Raw genomic sequence first — 17,782 nt, 5'->3', positions numbered from 1 at the left:
GGCTATACAAGGGGCCCACAGCACAGTTCCTATTTATCAAGACTGAGCTAGCTGTTACTGCTGCCAAATGTCCAACTTGCTGGGAACAGAGACCAATGCTGAGCCTGTAATATGGAATCATCCCTAGAGGAGAAACAAATGGTGGCAAGTTAAGTACATTGGACCCTGATTCTGGAAAAGGCAATGATTCATCTTGATTACAACTGATATTACATGCATGAATTTTCCTTTCCTGCCAGCAGTATCTCCACCATCTCCACCATCAAAGGGCTTACAGAGGGTTTGATCTCATGGCATAGGATCTTTTATAATATATCAAACAACGGACCACCATGCCTAGGAGATGCTCCATTCCAGGGGGCATCTAGTGTGTAATGACTAGTTGATATGGGGTTATAAAGGTGTGGCCTCAATGCCTCAGTTTGGAACAACTCAGAGGAGCCATTTAGTTTCAGTGGATTGAAGTCTTTTTGTAAATGCATTATAGCCCAATTTCTTTCTCTGCTCAATCTTGCTTGCTTTCTTTCTTCCACAGGTTTTGATCCTGAGAGCACTTCTTTGCAGGCTAATCTCCATGTCAGAGCTGACTTTCATGGCACTTTGACCGGCAATGCCACCTTTATCTTTTCTGAGGTTTTAACAAAGGGTGTTGCAGTTACACCCTTGATTTTGTCTTTACCCTGAGGTCAAGTATTACTGGTAGTAGCCTAGACTTGCTTTTTCTCTGAAGTTGGAATTTGGTGATAAACAGTTTCATTTTTAACCCTGCAAGTTTCAGAATTTCTGGACTGTATATTTTTTCTCAACTATAATTCAGGCAGGTCTTTTTTCAGTTCATCTCTTTATTATGCCTTTTCAAGTACAGCTAGCAGCAGCCCACTTTTTAACATCCTGCTTTGAAATCATCTCACCTAACTTCACAAGTTTATTAAGTACATGTTCTGCCTTCCATGTTTTTGCAGGTGACAATTTTCCCAAACGTTTTTCCACTACATAACACTGCTGCCATTTTTCCACTCTCCTATGACAAGTACATCATTGCCTGCTGCCCATTCCCAAGGCCAGTGCTACACAACTTAGGTTTTTGTTACAGCAGCACTTTAAATACCAAATTCTGTATCAGTCAAATTTTTATGCCTTTCAAAACACTCCAGATCCTAGTCACACAATAATCTACATATATTTCTTATACATTTGTGGGTTGGATGGAGTTTGGCTGATCTTGGCAGGACTCAGCTGGTCTCTAAGCTGCAAGTTGGGTCTAAGTCTGCTTCACACATATCTCATCTTCCTCAAGCCAGAAGCTAGCCCTGTTCTCATGCAAAAAGCAAGAGACCAAGAAACAAGACCAACTGTGCAAGCCCACATTAGTAGTAGAAAAGTGTATTCCTCCTGTGGGGCAAGGGAAAGGGAGTGATCATTTGCTGAAAAATCCTCTATCTACTATATTACCAGAATGCAGAATAGAGAGATAAAGTATGGACAACATGAAAGAACAATAATTTAATGGAGAATGGATAAAACCCAACATATGTCTAATACGAGTTCCAGAATGAAAAATAAGCAATATTCAAAGAGAAAATGCCTATGATGTTTTTCCAGAATAAAAAACAAAGTCTTCAGATTCAAAAATTAAAATGAACTTGATGCAAGTAAAACTAAACAAAAACAACTCTCTCTCTTTCTCTGTACACACACACACACACACACACACACACACACACACACACTCTTTCTCTCTCTAAAGATACACAAACACATACCTATATGTACAGAAATTAAAATGTTTGATAAGAAAACTAAAAATAAATCCATACATATATATTCATACCTATAAATACCTAGACCCATTTTCATGGGCATAAAAATATGAATCTCAGAGAAAATCTTAAATACTAAGAGAAAAGACAGTTCCCTATTAAAGAAATGCCATTTAGATAGAAAACTTCTCATCAGTTACAGTGTATGCAAGAAGACATTGGGAAAGTATCTTCAAAGTGCTGAGGGGAACATTACTATCAGCTTAAAATTCTGTATGCAGTTAAATTATTCAAGATGAAGGGAAATAAAGACATTTTTAGGAAAAGATTGAGTTTACAGCACACTGACCTTCTCACAGCTTCTCACGCAATGTACTTCAGGAAGATGAAAATTGAATTTAGAAATGAATGTAAGAAGCCATTATGAACGAGGAAATAAATACACATAACCATTGATTAGACTGATTTTGAAGGAGGGGTGTTTTAAAAAGTAGTTGTATGGACTTCCCTGGTGGTGCAATGGATAAGAATCCTCCTGCAAATCCAGGGGACACAGGTTCGATCCCTGGTCCGGGAAGATCCCACATGCCGCGGAGCAACTAAGCCCATGCACCACAACTACTGAGCCTGTGCTCTAGAGCCCATGAGCCACGACTACTGAGCCTGCATGCCACAACTACTGAAGCCAGTGCCCCTAGAGCCTGTGCTCTGCAACAAGAGAAGCCACTGCAAGGAGAAGCTTGCGCACCACAACGAAGAGTAGCCCCTGCTCGCCGCAACTAGAGAAAGCCCGTGCACAGTAACGAAGACCCAATGCAGCCAAAAGTAAAATTAAATTAAATATTTAAAAAAAAAAAAGTTGTTGTATGAATGACTCTTGAGGACATCATGCTGAGTGAAATAAGCCAGTCACAAAAAAACAAATACTATAGGATTCCATTTACACAAGGTCCCTGGAGTAGTCAAATTCATAGAGACAGAAAATGTAATGGTGGTTATAAAGGGCTGGAGAAAGAGAGGAATGGAGGGGACTGTTGTTTAATGGGTATAAAGTTTCAGTTTTGCAAGGTGAAAAGAGTTCTGGAGATTGGGTGCATAACAATGTGAATATAATTAACACTACTGAACTGTACACTTAAAAATGGTTGTGACAGTAATTTTGTTTTGCATATTTTACAATTAAAAGTTAAAACAAAGAAGTTGAAAGGAAATAATTTTAACAAATACAATAAATGGTCTAAGTGTAGCAGTATCAATTAACTTTAGGCCATTTTAAGAAAGTATGTTAAAAATTTAAGGGTAACTGTTACAAAAAGGAAAAAAAAATAAGACAGTAAATTAAGCCAATCCATTAGAAGGGGAACAGCAATGACAGCAGCAAGAATAACCAACAGGGAAAAACTAAAAGAAGCAGCAATGGAAAGCATAGCATATAGAAAGCATAGCATATTTATGATAGTAGAAATAAGGCCAAATATAATCACAGTAAATATGAGTGATTGGACTTGTTAAAAACCAGAGGTTTTATACCTATTTAAAAAATAAAACAGCCTTAAGCAATTTATGAGGTACCAAAAACATGAAGACATACAGAAATGTTGAATATAAAATGATCGAAAATAATATGCCAGGAGAATACCAAAGAAAGTTGGTTTTGCTGGTAGATCAAAACCTATTTTGAGTTGTCTTACCATCTATTATCAATCAAATTTCTATCAATATAGACTATGAGGCAAAAAAGAAAATAACCTATTAGGAAAAAAGTCACTATTTAATGATAAAAATAACAGCTTATAAGGAAAGTGTAACATCTTGAATCTTTTCGTATCTAGAGGCATGACCTCAAAACATATAAAGCAGAAAGTCTAAAGAATTGTAGGTAGAAATTGAGAAACTCTTTTAAAAGATCCCAAATGCCGCAACTAAGACCCAGCACAGTCAAAATAAATAAATAAATATTAAAAATAAAAAAAGCTGATGGATCAAGCAAAAATCAATAAAGATAGAGAATATTAGGACAACATAAGCAATATGCTTGATCTAATAATCATATATAGACTCTTCTGGCCAACATTTAGAGAATACAGATTATTTCAAACATGGGTAAAACGTTTACGGAAATCAAGCAGTACAAAGCCATAAAGAAGATTTCAAAAAATGTCAAACAATCCATGTCATAAATAGCTCCTTTTCTGAACAAAATCAGAAATCTAAAGAAAAAGATGGCCCCAAATACTATGTGTTTGAAAACTAAATGGTTCATGGTTAAAATAAATCAAATTGGAAATTATATAACATTTATAAAGGAATAACAGTGAGAATAGTCTGGTGGTAAAACAGAACCAAGAGTGACATGAAAGGTCTAAATGCATAAATAAGAAAAAATAAAAGCTAGTGAGCTAAAATTTCATTTTAAAATATTGAAAAAGTACAACAGAAAAAATCACAGAAATTAATAAAATAGAAAATAGAAACAAAAAGAGGGATCAAAAAAAGCCAAAATCTGGCCCTTTGAAAAGACAGGGATATTTTATAAAATGAGAAGAATGATGCCAGTATGCAATGAATGTTAACTAATAGCTGTAATCGTTAAGAGAAGATTGCTGCTGAGCCATCATCTTAGTTTTCTGGGTTTATACCATGTAGTTAGTTTTTGCTGGTTCAAGTCCCTGGCATTTAACCACACAATAAAACAAAAAATCAGTCCATAAATGATAGCCTTTACAAATAATCATGAGTATATATTGTTGCTTGGTTTAATCGACTGCATAATGTTTTATAAAAATTACTTCATTTACTTGATAAACTGGAACGGCTATGGGGCTCGATTCCAGCCTAAAGGTACATTATATGCATCTATAAATACATAAGTAGGCAGTTCTTAAAGCCAAATTTGCTAGTGCTACATTGCAGGTCCAGCATCATAAGTACTAAAGCATTTTCCTGCCAGGCTTCCTTTATCAGCATTATTACTAAGTGGAGAAGCTTGGCATTCAAATGTAGTCTCTATATGAAAATACGTAATGGAAAATTGATATCCTGGATATATCCTATATAATATCCTCTTACTATGTAATTCTTTCATAACTAAGGATGTTTTCATTTTCTTAATATCTTGAGTATCTTAATATTTAAAAATCTTAATAACTTAGCTTAAAATCAATAATTTTGCCTGTAGTTTTCAACACAATTTTATGTAAAACATATTTATTATCTACTTTTCAGGTCAGTGACTCATCTAAAAAGACTTTTAAGTGAATCTAGCTTTGGGGAAGAAATGTGCTTATTTTTAAATAATAGGTGTTTGATTAGAGTTTTACAAGTTGGTTGGTTATTACAGATTACATTCACATAAGGTATGTGAATTTCAATCTATGTGAACTTTACTCCAATCAAAGTACTGTGTTTCCTGGACTAAGAAGACTTTGCTTTTTAATCTTATACATGTATAAGGCTAGGTGTGTGTGATGTTAAATTTTAAAATTTGTGCAATTAAATTTTAAAATTTGAAATATTTTAAAAATATAGGAAATTACACAAAGTAATAAAACATACACTAGAAAATGACCATAAAGAATCCTCAGTAGTTAACATTTTGTCATATTTGCTTTATCTTTTTATAATATAGTGACTAAAACATTAAGGATAAGTTGGAGTCTTTGTCTGCCCAATCTAGTCCCATTTCCTTCCTCTTTCCCTATAAATTCAATGTGTCTTTTCTTTCTTTCTTGTTTTAAATGTCTCTCTATATTTATTTCTCTGTATCTTAGACTGGAACACAAAGCTTTAATTTTAGTTTGAAGATAGGTGAAAATCACAACTTGGACTTGGTTCAAGGCTTTTATGTTGGTGTACCACAAACTCAGTTAATAAGCAGTGCTAAGGATATAAATGAGATAAGGATGCAGGTAGGTGAATTCAACTGCCCACTTCCTGCTTGTTTGTGTATCACAAAAAGTTTGGTGGCTTCAACAGCTCTAGCAACTTAGCCAGGCTAATCTTCTCTGTATTGTTCCAATTTTAATATATGTGCTGCTGAAGCAAGCGCTCGATGTATCTTTTCATTCAAATTTTATGCCTTTACACACATAAAAATATATTCAGATAAAATTTAGAGTATTGTTTTATGTTTTAGACTTTACTTAAATGAATTCATCCTGTATAAATTATACTGCAACTGCTTTTTTTTTCTGACAGCATTGTTTTTTTTAATCCACTAATTATGTATATATGTTTGTGTGTGTGTGTGTGTGTGTGTATATATATATATATATATATATATATATATATATATATATAAAATTAGTGGGTTGCTTTTACTTGCTGTATGATATTCTATCACTTAAATATACCATATTTTAGTTAGTTATTTTCCTTCCGATAGACATTTCAGTTTTGGTCAATATTTTGCATACGTACCCTCTTATAAATGTGTGAGAGTTTCTCTAGAGTATGTATCTAAAAGTAGGAATGTTGAGTTTTACAGTATGTCCATGTTAACCCCATGTCCTTTATTTACTTTTTGCCAAAGTATTATACCTAAATAGTTAAAAATTCAGAGTATAGCATAAAAATTGTAGAGTATAGCATAAAAGTATAGCATAAAAAATTGTAGTCCCATTTTCTACCTTCTCTCATTCTTCTCCCTGGAAGCCACCACTTGCAACTGTTTTAAAAGTTTATTCTGATATTTACCTCCATTTATATACAATACGCACGTACTGCCATCACTTGATTATTAATCGTAAACATCTGTTGTCTTCTTGCTTCGGAACATAAAGGCTTTAGCTCATTCATAGCTTCTTGTTCCTTCCTTCTATTTTTCTATATAATTTTGTATCTCAGTTTTTGCTTATTAAATCTCTAATTGTGTCAGCATCTTTTGACTACGTAAATATTCATCACTGTTGAGCCAAACATTAGACTATGCTTTTATTTCCTATCTTGTTCTTTTTTCTGAAGTTGATAATTGCTTGATTTTTTATCTTCATTCATTATTTTTCTTTGAAAATTTGAATAAAGTTTTCCCATAGTTCCAAAACTGCCATAAAATATATCTCAATATAATTTTCATCAGGTCTAAACTTTAGGACAATTTATTTGTTCTATTTCCCCCCCTGGAAACATCAACACTGGACATATCTGATGTCCTGACAATCTGAATTGGTTGCATTCTCAGCTTTGATGTTCACTGTTATCTTGGAACTTTCTTTCGTCACCATTTTTGGAATTTTGTTTGCTTTCCTTCTATCTTCTTTCTGGAGCCAAAAGGAGGAAAGAGGAGAAGGGTCCTACTGCTCAGTAAGAAGTCTTTTCACCACCTTTTCATCTATGCCTGGTCATCTTCAAACTGGGACCTCTCTGTATTTCCAGAGGACAAACACTGTTTCCCTGCAGGGATTGGGGAAGTTGCCTGGCTTCTTTGAGGATGAGAACTTGGGAGTTTCATTACAAGCTGTACAGTCTTACAAGCAATCTCTGTGTTTTCAGCCCCTTCTCTGCATCACTGCCTCCAACTCTTGAGCCATTCTAGGGTTCTGAGGGCTAAGGCAGCTTGCTTATCTTTGCTTCTCCCAGTTTAGGCAAAAATGTTGTGTTTCTGTTTCTTTTTCTTGTTGTTTGAGATAATTTCCAAATGGGGAAGCAGTCAGAAACGTCTTCTGTTCCTTCTACTATGGTATACTGCTTCTTCAGAGGACGCAGAAGTTAGACTTCCACATACCCAATAACTATTGTGGCAGCAGTTGCTGGAACCAAATTAGGAACGCCACTGAGAGATCGGTAAATTAGACTGAAATTAACTGAAAGAACTAGATAAAGCTTCTCTATCAGCCAGGATAAGGACTTAATGTTAGAAAATTAAATTGAGAGTAAAAAAAGAAAGGAAAGGGTAGCCCCTTTTCAAGGTGGCAAAGATATTTCTGAGTCCTCCTTTTGAAAATTCCTTCAAAAAAAAGAGAAGAGAAAAATGAAACTCAGACTTTATCTCTGATGAAAATAGGAGACATTTGTATCTCTGAACCATCTTAAGTGTTTACAGGAGAAGTACCAATGTGAGGCAAGTTTGCTGCATGATCTGACCCCAGTCTAACCTTACAAGATTATCTTTTATCACTTTCTTACATGTACCTCATGTTTAAACAAAAATGGGTCCTTCAGTTTCCCAGAATATATCTACCTTTCATATCTTCTTGTTATGCAGGACACATGCTATTCTCTCCTCATAAAATAATGGTGCTTAACGTTGGCTTGTGTGTGTGTCAGGAGAGGTGTTGAGAATTAAATATCCTCCTAGTGAGCTAGTATGCAGTTAAGATTAAAAACCACTGGTCTGGAATGTCCTCACCACCCCTTTTCTCTTCTGCCCTCAGGCTTTTCTGTAGCAAAACTCTACTCATTGTTTCTGGTCATCTCAAGGTCCACCTCAAACTCTTCCTGACCTTCCTCACCCTCCATTCCCCTATCCAGATATTATTTCTTCCCCCAGTGATCCTCAGTAGCTCTTTATTTGTACACTTCTTCTGGCACATATTATATTCTTGCACACGGAGGAATGACACTTGTTATTTGTTTTTGTCATCTCTAGACTGTAAATCTCTGAAACGATTGAGCCTCTATTCATTTTTACATCTTTCAAAGCATCTAGCACAAGGGATTTCATTTAAGTGGGTACTCAATAAACATTTGTAACATTGAATAATTCACCTTTGATGAGGTGCGTTTTTTTTAACTGAGAAAACTGAGATTAGCAGTCTGTGGGATGTGAAAATGAGGGCAAATTCAGTGGCAGGTCAGGATTAATGATTATTTCTTCCATGTTTGAGTGTATGGTTTAAAGAACTAAAAGTCTGGCTAGCTATAATGTTTCTAACACAGAGATAAGTAATATACACATCTTCAAAGTTTTACCTAAGTTTACAATTTCTGATTTTCTATGTCAGAAAACAACTCTGAAAAGAGAGCCACCTTAATTATTGTATATTTCTAGGCCCAATAATTAGAGAGCCAATTAAGTAGTATTTGCTGACTAAAAAATTACAACATAGGAAACAGGAAATTATAGTGCAATATATCAAAGCAACAGTACTTGTAAATTCAAATTGCTTGAGTCAGTCAGCCTTTACCTGGTGCGTTTTAGATATTCATTGTTTGAAGGACTTAAATAATACAAGGTGAATTGATGTAAAAGTCTGAAGATGGGGGTCAATGCTAAAGATTTGGGGGAGGGGAGAGTAAGATACTGATGGTAGTAGCTAAGGCCCAGAGAATAGATGGGATTGCTTCAGAAGAGTATGTCAAGAGAAAGATGTGGACCAAGAATGGCATTCTAAAACTCAATAACATTTAAGGGATGTCATAGGAAGAAGAATTTATGAAGGTGAATGAGGAGGATAGGTCAGACAGGAAAAGGAAAAGCAGGAGGGAGTCAAATTTCAGAAGCCAAGGGATTAGAGAATTCAAGGACCCAGGAGGACTTCTGGTTTGAAGATGGTGTCATATGTAGTTGGCATTTTCCTTTTCTCTTACTAAAAATCATCTGAAAGCAGCAAGGAGAATGAGAAAATAAAAGAACACAAACCAGGAGACAGTTAAAACCGCAATCCACCAGATAGGTGGAAATGATGATGAAGGCTTTAAAAATTAAGCAAAAGTAGTCGTAGGAGGAAGCAGAGAGAACACAACATTATCTGAGAATATCTTAGAGCCAGCAAAGTAAACTTCTCAAAGGCAATAAGCATAGCCTAGGGAACAAAATCTAAATATGTTGTTTGGGAATAGGGTGTATGTTGGTTGGATGAGACTACCTGTAGGCTCAGTTGTTAGAAGTGGGATTGCTGGGTCAAAATGCAGGAACCTTGGAAGTTTTGTTAAATATTGCCAACTTGTCTTCTACAGATTTTAAACTCATTTACACACCAACCGGTAATGAATAAAAATGCCCGCTTCTCTACGCTCTTGTCAAGAGTGTGATATTAAACTTTTGAATCTTTGCCAAAGTTATAGGTGAAAATTGATATTTCAGTGTATCTTTATATATGTTTCTCTTCCTGTGAGAAAGTTGGAGCATCTTTTCATGTGACCAAGAACCCATGAAATGTCTCTAGATTTTTCCACATTTTCCATATTTTTCTCTATAATGCTGATTTGGAGACACTTTTACTATATAAGGGAAATTAATCATTTGTCAATGAATAAATTGCAGGTTATTTCCAGCTTTGCTCTTTTTAAAAAAACTTTAGTGGGTTTTCCATGTAATTGTTATAAAAATTAATTGTAGTCAAATAGTTTTTTCTTTTATGGCTTTTCGTTTGGAAGCATACTTAGAAAGAATTTCCTTATTTCAAGATCGTAAATTTTTTTTCACATGGTTTCTTCTAGCTCCTTTATAATCTATTAATATTTGAGTCTTTGATCAATCTGGAATTTTTCTTATTTTAAAATGGGAAATATGAATCAAATTTTGTTATTTTCCATAAGGCTACTCCAATAGCATTTATTAAGTAATCATCTTTCTCTTAATTACTCAAAACATTTACCTTTTTTTTTTCTTTGTCCACTCGGTGTGGCTTGTGGGGATCTCAGTTCCCTGACCAGGGACTGAACCTGGGCCACGGCAGTGAAAGAGCCGAATCCTAACCACTGGACCATCAGGGAACTCCCCTTCATGACTCAAAACATTTAAATTCTCATTTTATTTTATCTGTTTCTGGACACTCTAGTCTATTTCTTCTGTGTGTTGGTTTATTATTATGCTATACCACACTGTTTTCATTAACTGGTTGGCTACTTTTTTAAATACTCTTTTTCAGAAATGTATTGGCTATTACTTATTTTTTAAACTTAAATTTTTGTTTAAAAATTGTGGTAAAATGTACATAACATAAAAATCACTATTCTGACCATTTTTAAGTGTATAATATAGTGAAGCTAAGCACATTTCCATTGCTGTGCAACCATCAACACCATCCACCTCCAGGAATCTTCCCAAACTGAAACTTTGTACTCATTAAACAATAACTCTCCATTCCTCCCTTCTCTCAGTTGCTGGCAATCATGATTCTACTTTCTGTCTCTATAATTTGACTACTCTAAGTATCACATGTAGGTGGAATCATATAATATTTGTCTTTTTGTTTCTGGCTTATTTCACTTAGCATAATGCCCTTAAGATTCAAATATTTTGTAGCATGTGTCAGAATTTCTTTCCTTTTTAAAGGCTGAGTAATATATAATGATACATTATTATTGTCATATATATTCATCTGTTCCATTCATCTGTTGATAGACACTTGGGTTGCTTTTACCTTTTGGCTATTGTGAATAATGCTGCATGAACATGGGTGTACAAATACCTGTCTGAGTCCCCGCTTTCATCTCTGTTGGGTATATACCCAGTAGTGGAATTACTAAATCGTATGGTAACTCTATTTCATCTTTTTGAGGAACAACTATACTGTTTTTGACAGTGGCTGCATCATTTTGCATTCCCTTTTCACTCTGTTGATAGTGTCCTTTGCTCCACAAATTTTACAGTTTTGATGAAGTCCACTTTATCTTTTTTTTTTCTTTTGTTACCTGTGTTTTTGGTGCCATATCCAAGAAACCCATTGTCAAATCCAACGTCATGAAGGTTTCCCCCTATGTTTTCTTCTAAAGATTTTATAGTTTTAGCTCTTTCGCTTGGGTCTTAATCCATTTTGAGTTAGTTTTTGTATGTGGTGTAAGGTGAGAGTCCAACTTTTTGTGTGTGGATATCCAGTTCTTCCAATACCACTTGTTGAAAAGACTGTCTTTTCCTGATTATGGTCTTGGTACCCTTGTCAGAAAGCATTTGATCACATATTATTTGTTTATGTTTTATATATAAAATTTAGAATCAGCTTGCTAATGGAAGAATCCTGTTAGTATTTTTTAAAATTGAGATATAATTGACATACAACATTATTTTAGTTTCAGATGTACAACATAATTGTTTGATATTTGTATATATTGCAAAATGATCAGCACAATGATTCTAGTCAACATTCGTCAACCATACATAGTTACAGAATTTTTTTTCTTGTAGTGAGAACTTTTAAGATTAACTCAGCAACTTTCAAATTGCAATACAATATTATTAACTATAGTCACCATGTTGTACAGTACATCCCGTGACTTAATTTGTTTTATAATTGAAAGTTTGTATCTTTGACTCCCTTCACTCATTTTGCCCACTCCCCATCCCCCACCTCTGTCAACCATCTTTTATGTGTAGCTGTCCTGTTAATATTCTTATTGGGATTGCACTGAATTTATAGATTAATTTAAGGAGAATTTATATCTTAATAATGTTGAGTCTTTCTAACCAAGAATATGGTATGCTTCTTCATTTGTTTAAGTCTTCTTTTGTGTCCTTTAATATTATTTTAAAAGTCTTTATATAAATGTCACATACTTTTTACTTAATAAAATCTTAGCTGTTTTATCCTTTTTTTATTGTTATTATAAGTGAGATTCTTTCTTAATATTTTTAAACCAATCACAGTATGGATATATGAATTCTTCTGTTTTCAGTTCATGGAGAAAATATGAATATATATATTAATTTCATGGTGAAATGCGTGGGTCACAATTTTTACTTATCCTTCAGCAATATTTTCTGGAGAATGTTCTTCATAAGCTTTCCATATTTATTTGCTCTGGTAGAATCTTTGTACAGATCTTGTGCTGGTTCTTTATTGATTACTCATTTTGAAGGAAGTAAGTTTTTGCTGGACGAGGTACGTGTGGGTGGCTCATGTTGGGAAGGAGCCAGAGCCGTGTTGAGGCTAGCTGGAATTTCCTTATGATCTAGAATTTGTGTGTGTGTGTGTGTGTGTGTGTGTGCGCGCGTGTGTGTTTTAAAGCCTTTACTTCTCCCCAGTTAATGGAGATAGGCATGCATGTATATCCAATGGAATAGAGGTTTTCTCTATGCAATGTGTCTCTTCACCCTTCTGTCACAGACACAGACCACTTCCTACTATGTCTTGCTTGTTTTAACCCTTATTTAGCCCCACTCCATCTTTTTATTGGACTTAAACTCTTTGTTTAACATGGTTTAGGAATCTTTACTCTGGAAGTCTCCAACTTAGGGATTTGTAAGAGTTTTTATGTATTTTGGATAATAGCTCTTTGTTGCTTATATGTGTTGAAAATATATTCTCTCATCTTGCTATACTATTAAAAATATTTTCAGTAATTTCCAAATCTTTTTAAAGATAGCATAGGTAACTTCTGGTTATAATATATAATCGCAATACATGTATATCACAAAAAATTGGAAAATACAGAGAAGTATAATAAAGAAAATAAAAATGACCTATATTTTAACTACTCAGAGATGATTACTTTTTAAAATATTTTGTTTCATTTCTTCCAGGCATCTCTCTTTCTCTTTCTTTTTTAAAAATAGACTTTAGTTTTTAGAGTAGTGTTAGGTTTACAGCAAGATTGAATGGAAGGTACAGAGATTTCCCATATACTCCCTACCCCTACACATACATAGCTTCCCCCACTATCAACATTCCTTACCAGAGTGGTACATTTGTTACAACCTTCATTGACACATCATTATCATCCAAAGTTCATAGTTCAAAGTAGGATCCACTCTTGGTTTTGCACATTCTATGGGTTTTGACAAATGTATAATGACATGTATTCACCATTATAGTATCATACAGACTAGTAGCACTGGCCTAAAAATCCTTTGTGCTTTGTCTATTTATCCCTCCACCCAAGAATCCTTGGCAACCATGGATCTTTGTACCGTCTATATAGTTTTGCCTTTTCCAGAATATCATATAGTTGGAATCGTATAGTATTTGGCCTTTTCAGATTGGCTTCTTTCACTTAATAATATGCATTTAAGCTTCTTCCATGCATTTTCACAGCTTGGTAACTCATTTCCTTTTAACACTGAATAATATTCCATTATCTGGATGGACAACAGTTTATCCTTTCACCTACAGAAGAATATCTTCATTTCTCCCCAATTTTGGCAGTTATGAATAAAGCTACTATAAACATCTGCAGGTTTTTGTGTGGACATAGGTTTTCAACTCGTTTGAGTAAATATCAAGGAGCATGATTGCTGGATCACATGTTAAGAGAATATTTAGTTTTATAAGAAATGGCCAGACTGTCTTCCAAAGTGGTTGTACCATTTTGTATTCCCACCAGCAATGAGTGAGAGTTCCTGTTGCTTCACATCCTCATTGGCATTTGGTGGTGTCAGTGTTTTGGACCTGTCATTCTATTAAGTGTGTAGCAGTGTCTCATTGCTGTTTTAATCAGATATTTTTCAAAATCTTTTGGTTCTTATGTTTAGTTTCTCAATTTGTTAAATTTTATTTTCTTCCTTTTCACTAATTGGCTTAATTTTGTAATTTCTTTTCAAAATAATTATTAGTGTTTTTCTTTATTGTATTTATTTTTCCTCGTAGGTTATTTGCACTGCTTACTTTCACATGACTTATACTTTGTTCTAGTGCTTTTTTTTTCGTTCCAGTAGTTTGTTTCTGTCTCTCATTATGTTCTGCCTTTAGTAAAGGCATTCTCAAGTTTTTTAAAATGACACTTCAGTAATTTAGCTATTTAATAATACTCCATAATTTTGTTTTAGATTTTTTCACTTTCTGAAACTTAACAAGTATTTTCTGTTTCCATCTCACATTCTCTTTGATCACTAGATTAAAAAAAATTCCCAAATCCATAGGTTAGCTTGTTGAGTAAACCCTGTGACAGAATGAGATTTTGTGTTGTGTTTTAAAGTTAATATGTTAGAATAATTTAACTTAGCAAGTTATTCAAGGAGGAAGACTCACTGATACAGTTCTAATTTAATAGAAGGAGGCACAGTTTTATGTACAGGGTAGGTGGGTCATTTATAATAAGAACAGTAAGGTTATATTTAGTGATTTAATTGTCGTAAGTTTAGTGAACAAATTCAACCCCTTATGACAAATATTGCTTACAGCTTTAAGTGAAAAACATTTTTGTTAGCAAATAAATCTCTTATAAAAAATATATGTCTTTTCAAAGTTTCAAGTCAACAGTCCTAAAAATTTTACTATTAGAACTAACTTCTGAATATTTTAGAACAACTCTGTCCTTGGTATACAGAAATTCAGGTTTATATTGGTTTAGACTAAGTGTAGATTTAGTTTATTTTGTGGTTACTGTTTGTAGATATTCTCTAGTCCTCTCTTGTATCTACCAATGCTTTGCATTCCCCAAAGCACTTGTGTTAGCAACGTCTTCAAGTTTTCTTCAAGTTTTCTATTAAATACAAGTAAAATTGTGACCTGAGGTTTCACTTGAATTTTAACTAAACCTAATTCTTCCTTTCACACTTCAAATAACCAAATTAATTTCTTTTAGGTCTATATTTGAACTCCTATAAATCAACCAAGTTTTTGTTTTTAGAGCTGGAGCGTATTTTTATTCATCAATTTACAGAGATATAATATTAATAAGAGGGACTTTTAAATTGGGTCTTTTCAAAAATATTTTTCCAAAAAATGTTTTCTTTTGCTATACTCACCTTGACATATTCATTAATAAAATATTATTTTGTCCTCATCTTTTCTCATGTAGTCCAAATCACAGTTTTCATATACTGCCATTTTAATCTCATCATTTCAAATCCAAAATGCCAAAATGTCTAGCTACTTTGCAAGTATGATATTATTGAATGTCCTATGTAAATGTGTAACTGCTTGAAAAAAAATGTCCTTCAGGATATCTTTGGTAAATAGATGATATCTACTCTGATTACTATTGCTTTATTGACATTATGACTTGCAGTGAGGTATCAACAAAATGTAAAAGAGAAGGAAAATAAGTGGTTAGGAATAACATTATATCTAATAATACTTGAAATATCTATTTGGCTTATAGATTTAAGAGTGTACATAAAGATAATACTACTATATTATAGAAATAGATCAGTGCTTGACATATTATAGGTGCTAAATAAATATTTATTAAGTGAATGAGTAAAATTCAGTATTTTCACAGGAGGTAAAAGCAAGTACAATTTGGGTTGAAATGTTTAGCTTCTTTGCTGAATAGCAAATGGTAGTGTTTTTCTGGGATAATATTATCCTCCACTTTAGTAACTGGGAAGTGAAAGGCTACACAACTGACTACATAGCTTTTCAAGGAATGGGGAAGATGTGTTTATCAAACATGAGGAGGGGAGTCTCTTTTACCTTTCCTTTACCTCCCTCTCTTCCTTTCTCCCACTCTTTTTCTTTATAAGTTAGAAATCAATTCAATTCAGATTTATTTAGAAAAATCCAGAAGTAAAGCTTCTTTATTCCCCTTCCCCACTTTCACCTAACTGAGTAGAATTTTGGTACGTGTATCTTAGGTAAGTTTTCCTGGGGAAAAGATTCTTAGATGCACATTTGTTTGCCAGAAATTTATTGAAGAATGTCCTTGGGATCGATATCCATGGGGGATCAAAGGAAGTAAGAATGGCAAGAGGGAGGAGTTGAGCTGTGATTCAGTTGTGACAATGGCCTCAGCCATCTCAAGGGGAACTCTGGAACTAGTATGGCCCTTCAGAGGTGTTCCACTTTGAAGGAAGTGCTGAGCTTTTATACCCTTGTATCTGGATTAGACATTGGAGGTAGGTGGAACCCAGGGAAGAGGTTTGATCTTGGCCAGATGGCTCTCTTGAACTGACTTAGGGAAGGTCTGGCAGAACCCACCCTATAATGAGCAGTTCTGGCCCACTGGTCACTTGATCTCCCATGGTCAGGCCTCTGTCTCTACCAAGGTCCAGTAGCATTCCAGAGACCTTTTATAATTTTTTACAATGCTGTATAACTCACTACTGCAGATGGCATTGTTTGATCAGAACCCTAAGGATGTACATTGTGATTTCACTTTGGGAGCTTGTCATAAACTCCACATGATATCTTTTCCCATCACTGATACCTTGAATACTGAAGGATCTGCCAAATCATATGGTCCAAGCACTCAACCTGGACCTGCTGCAAGTCTCTTTCCCGCTTTGAGTCTCACTCACACTTTCATGGCACCTGTTAAGTGCATCAGAGCAGTATTTACTAGTGTGTAATATGTTACTTCCAGAACCAAAAGACAAATACAGGGCATTATGCTTCCTTCTTTGTGCAGGGAGAGACAAGATGCAATAATTTGTTCCTTAGTTTAGAAAGAATGTCATGACTTGTCCCAGAGCACTGGACTCCTACATATTACTTATATGGAATTTCCCTGAATTTTCATATAGTTTAACTCCCACTTTTAAAATTTATTTATTTATTTATTTATTTATTTAACATCTTTATTGGAGTATAATAACTCCCACTTTTTGGAACACATATGTTATACCAAGGCCTATTATATGTATGCAACATTCTTTTTTTTTGTATGCAACTTCTTGCTTATCCAGTCTGATTAGCAAGGTACCATCAATAAAGTGAACCAATGCCATGTCTTGCCAAATGACCAGTACAGATCTTTATGACTATATTATGTCAGAGGGCAAAAGAATTAATCTAGTTCTGGTTAAGACTGTAAATATATACACATATTTGCTTCAAGTGAATTCAAATGATTTCTCATCTTTCCAGTAGGGATGGAAAATGACATGTTCATCAGATCAATGATAGTATACCATGCACCCAAGGCCATGGTAATCTGTTCTAGCAAAGAGGTCACATCTGGCATAGCAACTGCAATTGGGGTTGCTTTCTAATTGAGATTGCCTTACTTTCCTGTCATTCTCCAGGATACGTCTCTTTTTTTTTTTTTTGGTAAGGTCCAGGCTGGTTAATGAAATGGGGATATGATGAGAACCAGCAACCATGCATCCTGAAGGTCTTTAATGGTGGCACTAGTCTCTGCTACTCCCCTCAACTCCCAACCAGGGATAAAATACTTAAAAAAACTATAATCTTGATGAAGGTGGTTTGAAGCTGCATAGGTCTTATCCCACAGTCCAAGGAACCAATATGGAGGTTCTGCTA

At 34.4% G+C, this 17,782-nt stretch overlaps 1 protein-coding gene and 1 pseudogene across 2 annotated transcripts in view; one reads left to right on the top strand and one right to left on the bottom strand.

Annotated features, from left to right (window-relative positions):
* Window positions 1-17,782, top strand: part of TAFA2 (TAFA chemokine like family member 2) — a 595,648-nt gene that overhangs the window by 20,034 nt on the left and 557,832 nt on the right. The window lies entirely within an intron of this gene.
* LOC132373825 (U6 spliceosomal RNA) lies at window positions 5,713-5,808 on the bottom strand (annotated as a pseudogene).

Source organism: Balaenoptera ricei, chromosome 10 (assembly GCF_028023285.1).
Source record: "Balaenoptera ricei isolate mBalRic1 chromosome 10, mBalRic1.hap2, whole genome shotgun sequence".
Classification (NCBI taxonomy): Eukaryota; Metazoa; Chordata; class Mammalia; order Artiodactyla; family Balaenopteridae; genus Balaenoptera; species Balaenoptera ricei.
Note: the sequence above shows the minus strand (reverse complement) of the source record. Positions and strands in the feature narration are given on the sequence as shown.